The following is a 17,490-nucleotide window of genomic DNA, read 5'->3' as shown; positions in this document are numbered from 1 at the left end:
TATCCTTCAATAAAAAAAATAAATTAAAAAGAAAAAAATATACACAAAAGGAAACAAAAAAAAGAAACAGAATTTTGGACTTGGATCCCAGATGACAGATCCAGCCCCAGTACAGAGGTGGAGAAGGCCACACTTGTGAGGGTCTCTGGCTTCCGCTTTGTGAATCCTTCCTCTGTGTGTGACTGACACCTCCATGGTGTCTGCGCCTCCCTTCCAGGACACAGACTTCTCTCAGGCCCTCCCCTCTCTGAAAATCTGCTTCTGGGAAAAGACCAGCTATCAGTCATTTCCACTTTAGTGTGAACTTGGGGACCGTTTGCCTTTTAAGCCAATTTCTTACTATAAAAAAAAAAAGCTGACATTTTTTTAAATGAAGGTTTTGTTTCCTGTGGGTTTCAGAGCAAGTAAAGGAGATGGTGGACATTTAGTTTTGGACAGAGATAGCGAAAGGCAGCAAAGGGTCATCCTGTCTCCATCCTGCCACCCCCTGTAGACAGCCACCTTGTCTCACCATCCAATGTGCTGCTCCACTGCAGAGATAGCAAGTCGTCGTTTTATAGCTGTTTTGCTTTCTAGGTCCAAGAAGAAACTGATTGCATAGATACAGCTTGTTTTCCCTTGAGCTTTAAAGAAAAGAAAAAAGGGAGAGAATGTGTCTGGCTAGCTGGAGTGTCACAGGTAGCTGGGAAAGCTACCTGGAGGTGTTCAGGGAGGCCTGAGTCCTCAAGGCTGAGTAGGAGTTTGCCAATGGGAAATGTGAGCCGGTAGAGGAAAGAGCTGAGTGCAGTTTACCCAGTGAAGCAGATGGATTTTTGAATAGTTTGTGAACAGGAAAAAATGTTCTCTGCATCATGCATTTTTGAACTGTGATGGTCAGCATGGATGTCTCTACCCTCTGACCAAATGAACAGATGATTGTTGGAATCATTGATGGTGAAGGTAAAGAGCATCAGGCATGAAATCATACTAATACTAACTGGGTTCAATTTGCGCTTCTGCCACTTCTTACTTAGGTAACTTTCAGCAAATCATCTAAGTTCTTCTGGGCCTCAACTTCCACATCTATGTAACTGGGACGTTAACTTCTCTCTCACATGGCTTCAGGGGGATTGGATGAGACAGTGCATTTGAAAGTCGCAAGTAAACCCTCCAGTGCACTCTTCTCTGCATTGCAGATGTGATTAACTTATGTTTCTTTTTGTGCTCATTCTGTAAATTGAGTCAACAATGTTGAAAAGCTCCACATTTCCAGAAAGAGAAGTGCTTCAAGGTTAAGCCACTGAGTGATGAAGTAATTTCCATACAGCTTTCTTCAGCATCCAGAGCTCAGGGCAGTCAGGGTGTAACTTACACACCCTTCACATAGAGTATAGTGGTTAAGTTAAAGATCACACAAACCAGCTGTATTAAACACTGCATGAAGCTGGCAGCCTTTACTATTAAGTGAGCAGAAAGTGTGCACTAAGTGTCTTCACTCTGTAGGAGTCAGTCTTAGATGTTGGCTACATATTGCCTCCCTTAAGCTTCATCATAACCCAAGGAAGAAGGGGTTATTATCCTCATTTTAAAGGTAACTAAACTGAGGTCCAGAAATCTGATTCACACTTTCCTTTCCATTTATCTTACCTGGTAATCTCCCCTTTGTCCTCCCGGTGAGGAAAAATTCAAATTAAGACAATAATTCTCAGTCTCAGCTCTATATCAGAGTCTGTGTTAAAAACACAGATAAGTGGGGGACTTCCCTAGTGCTCCAGCAGTTAACACTCCATGCTTCCACTGCAGAGGGCATGGGTTTGATCCTTCCTGGTCACAAAATTAAAAGACGTTTGCTCCTTGTAAGGAAAACTATAACAAACTCAGCATAGTAAAAAGCAGAGACATCACTTTGCTGACAAAGGTCCATGTAGTTAAAGCTATGGTTTTTCCAGCAGTCATGTATGGATGTGACACCATAAAGAAGGGTGAGCACCGAAGAATCAATGCTTTCAAATTGTGGTGCTGGAGAAGACTCTTGAGAGTTCCTTGGACTGCAAGGAGATCAAACCAGTCAATCCTAAAGGAAATCAACCCTGAATATTCATTGGAAGGACTGATGCTGAAGCTGAAACTCCAATAATTTGGCCACCTCATGTGAAGAGCTGACTCATTGGAAAAGACTGTGATGCTGGGAAAGATTGAGGGCAGGAGGAGAAGGGGATGACAGAGGATGAGATGGTTGGATGGCATCACCGACTCCATGGACGTGAGTTTGGGTAAACTCCAGGAGCTGGTGATGGACAGGGAGGCCTGGCATGCTGCAGTCCAACAGTCCAACAGAGGTTAGATGGCATCACTGACTCTACAGACATGAATTTGAGCAGGCTCCAGGAGATGGTGAAGGACAGGGAAGCCTGCCATGCTGCAGTCTATGGGGTCGCAAAGTGAACACAACAGGCAGATGAGGCCACTAAAGCCAGGCTGAGCAGCAGAGACGGCCCAGCCACATGAGAGGGTGGTTACAGTTGGCAACTAGGATCCAATCTCTGTCTTGTTTTTAACTTCAAACATTCCCATTTACCTCGCTGACTCTGCCACCACTTCACATCCCCTCCCAACTTCAGAGTGTTGAGGATAAGACAAAATGGAGAAAAAAATGATCCAATGATACTCAATAACTGCACAAAGCCATTTGACAGAGATCCATGTTGGACTTCCCTGGTGGCTCAGCTGGTAAAGAATCTGCGGGCAGTGCAGGAGACCTGGGTTCGATCCTTGGGTTGGGATGATCCCCTGGAGAAGGGAAAGGCTACCCACTCCAGTATCCTGGACTGGAGAATCCCAGGGCCTGTGTAGTCCATGGAGTCACAAAGATTTGGACACAACTGAGCGACTTTCCCTTTCGTGAGGACAGACGTGGCAGGAGACAGGCGATTGTTCCAAGCGGCTCTTTTTCTGGAGGAGGGAAGCTGCTGACTGAGGTTTCTGGTTTTTGGCCCCACCGTGTGGCATGCGGGGGTCTCAGCTCCCCGACCAGGGATCAGCTGTAACCGCCCACACTGGGAACACAGTCTCCACCGCTCCACCACCGGTGCAGTCCCTGCTGACTGAATTTGCCCAAATTCTCTTCCCTCCTCAAGGAGTTCGGCTCTGTGATCGGGGTGTCTTGGTTTTTGTTTCTTCTGAGCTGTGTGATTTCTATATCATCTCCGCTCTCGGGGTCTGGCCTCACGTCCCGTCTTGCTACATCAAGAGACACGACTTCTTACCACAGGGGAGTCACCTCAATTTCTGTGCAAAAAAAAAAAAAAAAAAAAAGCACGCTGGTCTCACTCATCCCAGACTCCTGATAACGGCCTTTCCGCGTGTCCACGGATCTCTTGTTTCTACCCCAGAGCCGGTTCTCTTTACACCTTCTCCCCTCTTCCTGTCCCTGCTTTGACACCTTCCACTCTGTCTGCAGACGCTTCCTGATGGAAACGAGACAAAGCAAACCAGCTGCCTTCCCCCATCTCTCCCCCACGCAGACTCCGGGGCCCGTCCTCCCCTCCCCGCCGGCCCCTGGAGTCGAGAGCACCCCTGAAAGAACCGTCTCTCTCTTCAGGCCCTCACTCGGTCCTGTTCCCCCCGCCTTGGTCAGGGGGGTCTCCCGTTTAAAGCCGGACTCTCAGGAGGATGTGCGTCCGCCCGCTGGGGACCCGCTCCCCACTCCGGCCACGTTTGAGGTTCCTGAGGCTGCTGCAACAGCCCACCGCCAGCCCACGGCTTAAGATGAGACGTGCGTTCTCTTAACGGCTGTGCAGTCTGGAGTCTGACACGGGTCTCCCCGGGCTAAAATCAGGTGTCAGCCCGGCTCTGTCTCCGGCCGGGGGCTCCCGGGGGCATCACGGTCCTCGCTGCTTTCAGCTTCCCAAGGCGGCCTGGATGCGTCGGCTGTGGCCCCGTCCTCCGTCTTCAAGCCCTTCACCTCTCTCTAACCCTTCTGTCCTTAACGTCTTTCCCTGACGGCAGCCGGGAGAAGTTCTCTGCAGCAGCAAGGCCCCTACATAGGAACGCGCTCTGTTCCGAGGGCATTCCCAACTCCATTTTGTTCATAAGTCCACAAGAGTTAGCCTAAGTCCCCAACTAACACAATTGGCGATATAGTCCTGTACTGTAATAGGTTTATAACACTCACACAAATAGTACATGAAAAACAACAAACACACACAAAATCTTTGAATCTTCCGTACAGCACCTGGGAAAGGACAGCAGTGCCAGCTGCGCCATGCTGCGGTTAGGCTCGCGTCCAGATGCCCTAGGCCTGAAACAAAGACGGCACAGTACTGCATGCTCTTCAGTGCTGTGCGAAACAGTGCGCAGAAGCACAGCCACCTGTGGAGGATGCGTGCGTGGGAAACGGTACCCCAGACACGTGAACCAACTTACGTGATTGGACACGTGAACCTATGTTCGCTTTCTTGAGAGTTTGCAACTTGAAGTTATGTACGTAGGACACTTACTGAGATTAGATTGGCCCGCATGGGTAACCCCTGATACTCTCGCCAGCTCGAAGCCTTTAACCTTCGTCACACCTGTAGAACCTCGTTTGCCCTGTAGATTCGCATATCCACAGAAGTCCAGGGATTAAGGTGTGGACCATCTGGGGCTGTCACCATGCTCACCACAGGCAGCAGCTCTCAATGGGAAGAGAAGGGAATGGCCGGTTAGTGTGGGTGATTGCACAGAGGAGGGTAGCTGAGAACTTGTGGGTCTGCGTGTGGTTTTAAAGTCCTTTAGAAGATAATGCCCTATGACCCCAAGATGACCTACACCCACCTTGGTCCCCGTTTTGACTTCCAGGGCCAAGAATATATCATGTGAGTACTTACTAAACACCCATTCTAAATCAGGGGCTATAGCAGTTGCTTTTGCAACATCACTTTCATGTGAATCTATTTATATGGGTATCTAAAGCAATATAGAATTTGAAGATCAGAAAGGTTAAGTGAATTATCCAAGGTCACATAGCTAGCAGGTGTGTAATGTAAGTGGATTTGGAAATTCTGTTTTGGTTTCATAACAATTTGGTTTCAAACTGTTTCCAATAAAGCTCAATAAAGTTATAGCCTAAGATCGCCTTTCGCCTTAGTAGCTTCTTTAGTTTAAATGTACACTAAGGTCTCCAGTGGTCATGTATGGATGTGAGAGTTGGACTGTGAAGAGGGCAGAGCGCCAAAGAATTGATGCTTTTGAACTGTGGTGTTGGAGAAGACTCTTGAGAGTCCCTTGGACTGCAAGGAGATCTAACCAGTCCATCCTAAAGGAGATCAGTCCTGGGTGTTCATTGGAAGGACTGATACTGAAGCTGAAACTCCAATACTTTGGCCACCTCATGCGAAGAGTTGATTAGGAAAAGACCCTGATGCTGGGAGGGATTGGGGGCAGGAGGAGAAGGGGACGACAGAAGATGAGATGGCTGGATGACATCACCAACTCGATGCACATGGGTTTGGGTGGACTCCGGGAGTTGGTGATGGACAGGGAGGCCTGGCGTGCTGCGATTCAAGGGGTTGCAAAGAGTCGGACACAACTGAGCGACGGAACTGAACTGAACTGAAGGTCTCCTTAGGAATATTTTGACCCGTCTTTCCTCTAAATTATGCAAGCATGGTTGCCTAGCATGTGAGGACAGAACTTCAGAGGAAGCATAAGTGAAGCCTCAGGGCCCCACAGGCCTCCAGTTTATCTTTTGATTTGGAGGGGAAGTCTGGAGACCCGGGTTTGATCCCTTTCTTCCACTTACTTGACCTTGGACAGGTTCCTTCATCTCCGTGCTTCTATTTCATGCCTCTGGCCACTTACAGCTGTGAACCTTGAACAAGTCTCTTCACATCCCTATACCTTAATTTCCTCCATGTAAAGTGGTGGCAATGGTACGAATGTTGTGAAGATTAAACATAGATTTGCCTGGAAAGTGCCTGCACATGTCGCACAGTAAGAGTTCTCTGACAGCTAAATAGGCAAGTACTTCGCAGGATAGCCTTGGGTTCCAAGGAGGTAACAGACCTACAGTAGACTATAAACCATAAAGGGCTATTCCAAAGACTTATCTTAAAAGTCACTTACTTACAAATAATGCAGGAACATGTGCTCACTTGTTTAAACAAGCAAACAAACGACATAAAAAACATTCAGAAATATGAAATGCAAATGTGAACTCCCCAAGCCCCTCACTCATTCAACTTCCCTCCTCAGGAGGTGACCGCTGTTAACGTCTTGATATGTCTCCATCCAGATATATTCTTATGTCTTAATTCCAAAGATTAATTATCATTATTAGATACAGAAGAAGTTTCCAGGACTGTAGTGTGTCCCGAGTGTAAAATATCAAATGCTTCAAGGCTATGTGGTGTAGTGCGTGTGTGTTAGTCGCTCAGTCCTGTCTGACTCTTTGGGACCCCATGGGACTGTAGCCTGTCAGGTTCCTCTGTCCATGGAATTCTCCAGGCAATAATACTGGAGTGGGTAGCTGCTCTCTTACCCAGGTGATCTTACCAAACCCAGGGATTGAACCTGGGTGTCTCTCACTGCAGGCGGATTCTTTACAGCCTGGACCATCAAGAGTAGAATAGCAAACAAGGCCTAATAAAGTCATGGAAGACAGACCTGTCACTCTTAGCCAAGCCAGCTGTGGTCATGTGCGTATAAAACCACTAGAGGGCACGCAGAGTCCATCTGGGCACTGAGCTGTTTGATCAGGTCAGTGAAAAGTGGAAGTGAAAGTGAAAGTTGCTCAGTCTTCCCCGACATTTTGTGATTCCCATGGACTATACAGTCCATTGGATTCTCCAGGCCAAAACACTGGCGTGGGGAGCCTTTCCCTTCTCCAGGGGATCTTCCCAAACCAGGGATTGAACCCAGGTCTCCTGCATTGCAGGCGGGTTCTTTACCAGCTGAGCCACAAGGGAAGCCCAAGAATACTGGAGTGGGTAGCCTATCCATTCTCCAGGGGATCCTCCTGACTCAGCAACTGAACTGGGGTCTCCTGCATTGCAGGCGGATTCTTTACCCAACTGAACTACCAGGTCAGTAGTCTGAAACAAATGTGAACACAGGTGGCCATTATCTCCTTTAGTGAAGGTTTGAACAAGGCAGTCGGAGACTCACCCAGGCTCAATACAGTGTAATTTGCTGTAGGTGAGAACAGAGAATGCGACACCCCACAGACTTCCTAAGCACAGAGTTTCAGCCTCCATTAACAGAGGAACATTTTAATGTGATGTTGTGGGGAGCAGCTTTAGAAGGCCACTATAGGGTCATCTATGGACACACTGGTTGTCACACACATCACAATTTGCTTTGGACAGTTTGCACAATTTGCTGGTAAAAGGAAAACTTTTAAGTCTGCTAAGTAACAGTTGAATACTTGATGACTACTTACCATCTACAGAAACGAGGTTCAGTAGAACCTGCAAGAAAACTGAGATTCCCAAATCCATTCAAAGTTTAATTTTATACATGGTTTATACCAGAGAGGATGGGTTAAATTATTCTGTGATTGTAAGCCCGGAATCCTTTAATGTCTCTTAAAGCAACAAAGGTTTACTTCTTGTTCATGCTATGCAACCATCATGGTTGGACAGAGGGACTCTGCTTGTGGCAGTAACCCCGTTTCCCAGATTTCCAGAGGAGCCATAGTTTTGAGTTCTATCAGTTGCTATGTTGGATGGAAAAAAGACACCTGAAGGGTTTTGTGCAGGCAATTAAATGTTCCAGCCCAGAAGACCCACATGTCACCACCACTTATAGTTCATTGCCTGGAGCTAGTGATGTGGCTCCACCTGCTACAAGTAGGATAAGAAGTATCAACATAATCCTTCTTTGTGGCCAGCAGGTTCAGTTCAGTTCAGTTCAGTCGCTCAGTTGTGTCCAACTCCATGAACTGCAGCACACCAGGCCTCCCAGTCCATTACCAACTCCCAGAGTCCACCCAAACCCGTGTCCATCGAGTCGGTGATGCCATCCAGCCATCTCATCCTCTGTCGTCCCCTTCTCCTCCCTCCCTCAGTCTTTCCCAGCATCAGGGTATTTTCCAATGAGTCAGCTCTTCCCATGAGATGGCCAAAGTATTGAAGTTTCAGCTTCAACATCATTCCTTCCAATGAACACCCAGGACTGATCTCCTTTAGGATGGACTGGTTAGATCTCCTTGCAGTCCAAGGGACTCTCAAGAGTCTTCTCCAACATCACAGTTCTAAAGCATCAATTCTTCAGCACTCAGCTTTCTTTATAGTCCAACTCTCGCATCCATACACGACCACTGGAAAAACCATAGCCTTGACTAGATAGACCTTTACTGACAAAGTAATGTCCCTGCTTTTTAATATGCTGTCTAGGTTGGTCATAACTTTCCTTCCAAAGTGTAAGTGTCTTTTAATTTCATGACTCCAATCACCATCTGCAGTGATTTTGGAGACCAAGAAAATAAAGTCTACCACTGTTTCTACTGTTTCCCCATCTATTTGCCATGAAGTGATGGGACGAGATGCCATGATCTTTGTTTTCTGAATGTTGAGCTTTAAGTTAACTTTTTCACTCTTCTCTTTCACTTTCATCAAGAGGCTTTTTAGCTCCTCTTCACTTTCTGCCATAAGGGTGGTATCATCTGCATATCTGAGGTTATTGATATTTCTCCTGGCAATCTTGATTCCAGCTTGTGCTTCCTCTAGCCCAGCATTTCTCATGATGTACTCTGCATATAAGTTAAATAAGCAGGGTGACAATATACAGCCTTGACATACTCCTTTCCCTATTTGGAACCAGTCTGTTGTTCCATGTCTGGTTCTAACTGTTGCTTCCTGATCTGCAAACAGGTTTCTCAAGAGGCAGATCAGGTGGTCTGATATTCCCATCTCTTTCAGAATTTTCCAGTTTCTTGTGATCCACACAGTCAAAGGCTTTGGCATAGTCAATAAAGCAGAAATAGATGTTTTTCTGAAACTCTCTTGCTTTGTTTGATGATCCCGCAGATGTTGGCAATTTGATCTCTGGTTCCTTTGCCTTTTCTAAAACCAGCTTGAACATCTGGAAGTTCACGGTTCACATATTGCTGAAGCCAGGTTTGGAGAATTTTAAGCATTACTTTACTAGCATGTGAGATGAGTGCAATTGTGCAGTAGTTTGAGCATTCTTTGGGATTGGAGTGAAAACTGACCTTTTTGTTGGCGGAAAAGTGTGTCTGGGTTTTTTGTAACATCTTACAAAAACCAGAATGAACTTTTTGGCCAAGCCAATACATGATAAAGAACATTACTCATGAACACTGAATGGTAGAGAGAACCCACCTTTATCTTCTCCATATAGTATCCCAGCTTTCTCCAAGCATTATTTACTACTCGTTGTTTTCCTAAATTGTGATGCTTCCTCTATCATATCAAGGATATGTTTCTTGAATCATATCTGGTTCCATAAGCTCCTATCCCTGCTTCTATGTTAGTTTTATCATGGTTTTGTGAGATGTCTTAATGTCTGGTGCAACTCTATCTTTATGCTTTGTTAAAATCTGTAGCTCTTTGTATTTATTCCTTCACAAAAACTTCAAAATCAGTTTTTGTTTTCCAAATAATATGGTTTGGATTTAATTGAAGTTTCATTGCATTTATAAGTTAATTTGGGGAAAAGGATTATCTTTAGAGTATCAGGTCATTCATTCATGAATATGGTGTTTGGACTTCTTGTGTAACAACTCTTAAAATTTTATTTAAAAGTTTAAGGTCTGTTTTTGCTAGATTATTTCCTATATAGATTGTAAATTTTACTGTAACCATTAGTCTTTTACTTTCTACATTTTACCTAGATTTTTATTGTGAGTATATAGGAATATAAATAATTTTGGTATGTTTGTGTTATATTTGAATATGTTGAAATTTCTGCCTAAAGAGTTTTCGTCCTTTGGACTTTTCTATGCAAATGATCTAATTATCTGAAAATAACGGTAACTTGGACGCTTCCCTTTTAATCTTTACATCCATCATTGCTTTTCTTGTCTTAATTTTTGGACAGAGTCCCAGGACTATGTTGAACAAATATCAATGATAGTAGGCATCCTTCTGTGACTCCCAGAATTAATAGGAGAGTGACCACACTGTCCCCACATGTGCTGTATGGTGACAGTAGAATAAAGCTGGTTTGCTTCCTTATCATTTGTGTATTCATGGAGTAGCACTTTTATTTGCCTTCGAGAGCTCTCCTTTTGCATTCACAGGTTGGCTGTTTGGTACAAGAGGCCTGCCGTTTGATCTAAGTCAGCTTTTGATGTGCTTTCCTCACTACGCTGAATCATTTCTAGCTTTTGATTTGAAGTGAGGGAGGGGCTTGCATGTTGAACACTTAGGGGCCATCGTAGGATTATTAACTGGCCTAGTTTCAATATTGTTGTTCTCAGGAAATAGAGAGGCCTGTGTAGAGGGGGAGGTGGGGAACAGCTGGTTATTGGAACAGTCAGAACACATACAACATTTATCAATGAAACTCGCCATCTTATACAAGTATGGTTCACGGTATCCCCAAACAATTATAATAGTATTATCAAAGATCACAGACCACTGTAACACATATAACAATACTTTAAAAGTTTGAAATATTTTGAGAGTTACTAAAATGTTACAAAATGTTACATGTCAGCACAAAGTAAGCAAATCCTGTTGGAAAATAGACTTGTTTGATTCAGGATTTTAATGAATCTTTACTTGGTAAAAAAAAGAAAAAGAAAAAACACCACAGGATCTGCAAAGTGCAGTAAAACGAGGTTTGCCAGTAGTAGCAGTGGGTCATTCACTTTCATTTTTATGTAATACTCTATTGTATGACTCAGACTTGGGCTATCATGAATAAAAATTCTATGGCCATTCTTGAAAGAGCTTTTTGCATATTATGTGTTCATTGAGCTTGGGAAAATATGTGCAAAAGATCATAGGTTCAGTAAATTTGTGAGCAATTTCTATGTTGTATGAGAGTTGTAGGTATTTTGGCTTTTCATCAGCATTTGGTGTTGTCAGCGTTACTAATATTAGTTGTGTTAGTGGCTTTATCCTGGAGGAGGGCATGGCAACCCACTCCAGTATTCTTGCCTTGGAGAATCCCATGGACAGAGGAGCCTACAGGCTAGAGAGCAGGTTACAGTTGGCTACCCAATCCAGTATTCTTGGGCTTCCCTGTTGGCTCAGACTGCAAAGAATCTGCCTGCAATGTGGGAGACCCGGGTTCGATTCCTGGGTTGGGAAGATCCTCTGGAGAAGGGAATGGCTTCCCACTCCAGTATTCTGGCCTGAAAAATTCCATGGACAGAGGAGCCTGGCAGGCTACAGTCCATGTGTTCGCAAAGAGTCAGGCACAACTGAGTGACTTTCACTTAGTGGCTTTATATAGCACCTTATGAGAATTTTTTTCTTGATAACTGATGATAAGTACATTTTTCATGTGTTTGTTGATCATTTATATGTCTTTCTTTGCAAAAAATTCTAATTTAAGACCTGTATGTTTTTAAGTGGATTATTTGTCATTTTGTTAACAGTTGGTAGGGCCCTTTAACATATTCTAGATGAAAGTCCTTTGTCATATATATGCATTCCAAGTACATATTTCTCCTGTGATTTCATGTTTCCATGAACTGTAGTTTCCCCAGCCTCTTCAGATGAGTTAAACCTGGGTCCTGGCTCATTCTCTTTGCCAGTTTAGGGACTGGGATGGAATTGAAGCAGCTTGGAACATGGTGTTTGGTGATAAAGTCTGCACCCAGCGGCTCTTGTATCTCATTCTCATCAGTGGATCCTCCCATGTTGGACCACTCAGAACTTTTTTCTCACCTTCTAAGCATTTCTGGGGTTGCTGTCATGTCTGTAATTTTCTAGTATCTTGGCAGGAAGGACAGAGGAGTCCTTTCATAGTTGGTCAAACTGACTACACACTTTGTTATTGACTTCCCAGTTTTTCTGGCATCCAGCATCAATTCTGCATACATTTATTAAAATGTTTTATTGAGCACCTACTTGGTTCTTGGGCTTCCCAGTAGCTTGGCAGTAAAGAATCCTCCTGTAACATAGGAGACACAGGAGATGCGGGTTCAATCCTTATGTCAGAAAGATCCCTTTGAGGAGGGCATGGCAACCCCCTCCAGTATTCTTCCCTGGAGAATTCCGTGGAAGAGGAGCCTGGCAGTCTGTAGTCCATGGGGTTGAAAAGAGTTGGACATGACTGAAGTGACTGAGGATGCAGGCGCAGAGACATAATATTTGAGAATGTGATTACTATGAGAAATGTAATTACTGAACTATCATAGATTATTGGTAAAGAGTTTTGCTCTGTGAAAACCTAAAGATAAACTATGACCTTGATGTGCTCAGCACTTAATTAAAACTAAGTTGTATAAGTTCACAAAACAGTGCAATCTAGTCAACATGGAATATGTCCAGACAGGTTAAACAGTTCAGTTCAGTTCAGTCACTCAGTTGTGTCCGACTCTTTGCAACCCCATGAATTGAAGCACGCCAGGCCTCCCTGTCCATCACCATCTCCCGGGATTCACTCAGACTCATATCCATTGAGTCCGTGATGCCATCCAGCCATCTCATCCACGGTCGTCCCTTCTCCTCCTGACCCCAATCCCTCCCAGCATCAGAGTCTTTTCCAATGAGTCCACTCTTCTCATGAGGTGGCCAAAGTACTGGAGCTTCAGCTTTAGCATCATTCCTTCCAGAGAAATCCCAGGGTTGATCTCCTTCAGAATGGACTGGTTGGATCTCCTTGCAGTCCAAGGGACTCTCAAGAGTCTTCTCCAACACCACAGTTCAAAAGCATCAATTCTTCAGTGCTCAGCGTTCTTCACAGTCCAACTCTCACATCCATACATGACCACTGGAAAAACCATAGCCTTGACTAGATGGACCTTAGTCGGCAAAGTAATGTCTCTGCTTTTGAATATGCTATCTAGGTTGGTCATAACTTTTCTTCCAAGGAGTAAACATCTTTTAATTTCATGGCTTCAGTCAACATTTGCAGTGATTTTGGAGCCCAAAAAGATAAAGTCTGACACTGTTTCTACTGTTTCTCCATCTATTTCCCATGAATTGATGGGACGAGATGCCATGATCTTCATTTTCTGAATGTTGAGCTTTAAGCCAACTTTTTCAAGCTCCTCTTTCACTTTCATCAAGAGGCTTTTGAGCTCCTCTTCACTTTCTGCCATAAGGGTGGTGTCATCTGCATATCTGAGGTTATTGAGATTTCTCCCGGCAATCTTGATTTCAGCTTGTGTTTCTTCCAGCGTTTCTCATGATGTACTCTGCATATAAGTTAAATGAACAGGGTGACAATATACAGCTTTGACGTCCTCCTTTTCCTATTTGGAACCAGTCTGTTGTTCCATGTCCGGTTCTAACTGTTGCTTCCTAATCTGCATACAGATTTCTCAAGAGGCAGGTCAGGTGGTCTGGTGTTCTCATCTCTCTCAGAATTTTCCACAGTTTCTTGTGATCCACACAGTCAAAGGCTTTGGCATAGTCAATAAAGCAGAAATAGATGTTTTTCTGGAACTCTCTTGCTTTTTCCATGATCCAGTGGATATTGGCAATTTGATCTCTGGTTCCTCTGCGTTTTCTAAAACCAGCTTGAACATCAGGGAGTTCACGGTTCATGTATTGCTGAAGCCTGGCTTGGAGAATTTTGAGCATTATTTTACTAGCATGTGAGATGAGTGCAATTGTGCAGTAGTTTGAGCATTCTTTGGCATTGCCTTTCTTTAGGACTGGAAAAGGTCAGTTTTCATTCCAATTCCAAAGAGGTTAAACAAGGTTGTGTTTATATGTGCTCTTGCCTAGAGGATCCCATGGACGGAGGAGCCTGGAAGGCTGCAGTGAATGGGGTTGCTGAGGGTCGGATACAACTGAGCGACTTCACTTTAACTTTTCACTTTTCACTTTCATGCATTGGAGAAAGAAATGGCAACCCACTCCAGTGTTCTTGCCTGGAGAATCCTAGGGATGGGGGAGCCTGGTGGGCTGCCGTCTATGGGGTCGCACAGAGTTGGACACGACTGAAGTGACTTAGCAACAGCAGCCTCGTTATTACCTAGAGATTCAAATAAAATACTGAAATCTGGTTTCTCAGAAAACTCACCTTCCTTGGGTGAGTTAGAAATAGTTTTTCCATCTCCTTTGTGAGAATCAATCAATCAACTGAGACATCAGTCAGTTACTTCTGCAGTTGAACTAGCTGTTAGTATTCAGGAAGACAGAAACTTGCTTAGTTTTAGGATCAGGTTTGTACTTCTCTTTTCCATAAAAGAAGTAGAAAAATCTTGGAAATAAAATGAAAGATAATGATCATATTAGACGAATAATGATTTTCCACATGAAATCTTAAAAAACTACAAGTTTTCATGAATGCAATTTACTTTCATATCTAAGTAATAGCACATATGCTATTTCTACAGTAAAAAATGGAGAAAACAGTATAAACTTTTTTGCCAATCCCAGGGATATGAGTTATCTTGAGTTATCTCTTTGGGATAATCTGCATCCATGAACTGGTAAAAATTAGATTAAAAATATCAGAGTGTTTGATTAATATAATAACAAATAACACGTAGCCTTCAGAAAGAACTTTCCAGGTGCCAATCACTGTTCTAAGTGCTTTGCACACTTGATTCATTTCATCTTCTCAACAAATCTGAAAGGTAGGTGCCACCTTTATGTCCACTGTACTGAAATCCAATGGCTGCTTAAAACAACTGTGGGTGGGTTCATCACTGGTATACATAATAGGGAATTTTTACTGGAAAGTGTCCTGGTTTAACAGGATTGTAGGAGACTGAGACAGCCTAGACCATACCTAAAGAGGCATAGGTTCATTTAGGGGACTAAATGACACTCAGCTTGGCTGTGTCCATTCACAGAAGAGGATGGAGCTTTATCCCAATTTTAGAGTAATTTTATTTATTTTTAAAATTTTAATTGGAGGCTAATTACTTTACAATATTGTGGTGGTTTATTTTAAAAGGCAACTTTCTTTCCACTAAGGAGGGATTTGATGTGCTAAGATCTCCAAGGGTCTCTCTTTACCTCCAATACTCATTGTCAACAAAGAAGTACATCTTTCCAATTTCCTCCTCATGGACGGGAGCATTGATTTACCTCATCACCCTTCCAGAGAAGCCAAAGGAGCTGTAGATGTCCTTAGGGTAACTGGGCAGCACCTGATCTCCCTTAAAGAGTCAGAATTTACTGTCTGTCAGTTAAAAACTTGGCTATGAAAGCAATTTGCCTGGGATTCTGGAAGACAGATTAGGCTCAGTGGTAAAGAATCCGCCTGCAAATGCAAGAGATGCGGGTTCAATCCCTAGGTTGGGAAGATCCCCTGGGGTAGGAAATAACAACCCACTCCAATATTCTTGCCTGGAAAATTACATGACAGAGGAGCCTGGTGGGCTGTAGTCCATGGGGTTGCAAAGAGTTGGACACGACTGAGCACGCAAGCTAGAAGACAGTAGCCAGGGTTTCCCCCAGATGAGAAATCGATGGAGGGCTTTATCCAAAGTGAGGTGCACTTGAGTGGAACATTCATCCCTAATATGACCGGCTTACTTCTCCAGCTGCACAGGCAGTGTGGGTTGGCACAAGCGGTCTTGCAAATGTGGACAGGTAATGTACACTTCTACATCTGATTGGAAGGCAGCTCAGCTCTTGACTCAGCTGGGTCCAGGCGAAAAACTCATTATTTGTTCATTTAGTTACCCCAGAAAAGTAATTTATCTTACATCATGGAGGCAGAGTATCCCTGCACAAATACACATTACCACCTCACAAAAACTTCACCTATATACATCCTTATTTTCAAGATATATACTTTAAATTGATATTTTCCAAGATTCTTTCCTTAAACTAATTAAATCATTCATGTTAAAGTGTATTTATATTTTGTGCATGTAAAAGCCAAATTCCTGAATGTTTTTGAAGAGCTTAACATTATCATAATGAACACAGAGTTAGTCATTAGAATGACCGATATGGCAAAATCCAAGCATTTCGTCCATCATTTCACTGTAGCTCATCTATCACGTGGGCAGTGGGTGGGGGAGTCACTCTACACCTCCCTTAAAATGGTGATGCATATTTATGGACTGGCTCAGAACACCAAAGAACAGGTATTTGTGTTCCATTTCTTACAAATGTGACATCTATATCTATATAGAGATATCTGCATACAGATCTATAGATACAGATATATAGACTGGCAGACCAAGTTTCCATATATACATATATATATATGTATGTATATGTATATACACCACTTCCTGTAAGTGTGGCCTGAGTCGATATATTAATAGATTTAGTAGTATACAGATATATAGACTGGCAGACCAAGTTTCCATATATATATATGTATATACACCACTTCCTGTAAGTGTGGCCTGAGTCGATATATTAATAGATTTAGTAGTATACAGATATTCCTATAGATATGGAAACTTGACATAGGTTGGTAGGTAAATATAGAATTAGAGATATTGATACATATAATCTAGGTATGTGTTCTATTAATATTTTTTGCAAATGTGTCCTGAGTTGGTTTCACTCTCTTTCACTTTCTTTTCTTCTCTCATTCTCGCTATATTTTTATTGTTTTTATTTTTTACACAAATAGATAAAAATACCTAAATACGTATACTTACCCAAGACAAGTCTCCATACTTATATATAAATATATATATTAACTCAGACCACATTTGCAAGAAATGGAATACACATATGTATAATAAGTTATAAATATATATAAATTTTATCTGAGTCAGTATCTATATCTATGTCTGTATGTCTATTTATTGATTTAGAGATCTTTATCTATCTATACATATGATATATAGATACTGACCCAGCCAAGTTTTCATTTTATATATTATTAACATAATCAATATTTATATTGATATATTTGTATATACTGACCCAGACCAAGTTTACTTATGTATTACATATACAATATATATAATTGAACACATCCAGTAATGTGGAATGTGTTTAAAATACATTTGCAGTTTGTGCTGAGAGCAAAGCTTCTTCATTCTAGTATTACAATCAGTCCGTAAGAAAAGCTATGATTGCAGTCATATAATATGTAACCAAAATTTTTGAGAAACAGACTCCATGAATTTTAATCACCATCATGGAGTCACCGACTTGGTAGGTGAAACTCTTAGCTTTTAAGAGAAATCCACAGCTTAAAAAGTATCCAGTACCCCCTTAATTTTCAACTAAAAAACTAATGAAACATCTAAGTCACAAAAATATTGACAAAAAACTCAGAAGCTTTACCTTTAAAAAATAAGATGTATCTCTTTTAACAACTTTGTAAGCAATCTCAACTCTATTTAATAGTACTGTCTAGAAGTCAGGAATAAATTTTAGGTCAACTATTTTGTGGAAGACATCTATCTGTGTGTATATTAAAAGAAAATAACAGATTGTATCTAGCTTCCCTTAA

The sequence above is a fragment of the Capricornis sumatraensis genome, chromosome 16 (assembly GCF_032405125.1).
Source record: "Capricornis sumatraensis isolate serow.1 chromosome 16, serow.2, whole genome shotgun sequence".
Taxonomy (NCBI): domain Eukaryota; kingdom Metazoa; phylum Chordata; class Mammalia; order Artiodactyla; family Bovidae; genus Capricornis; species Capricornis sumatraensis.
This window is presented reverse-complemented; position numbering follows the sequence as displayed.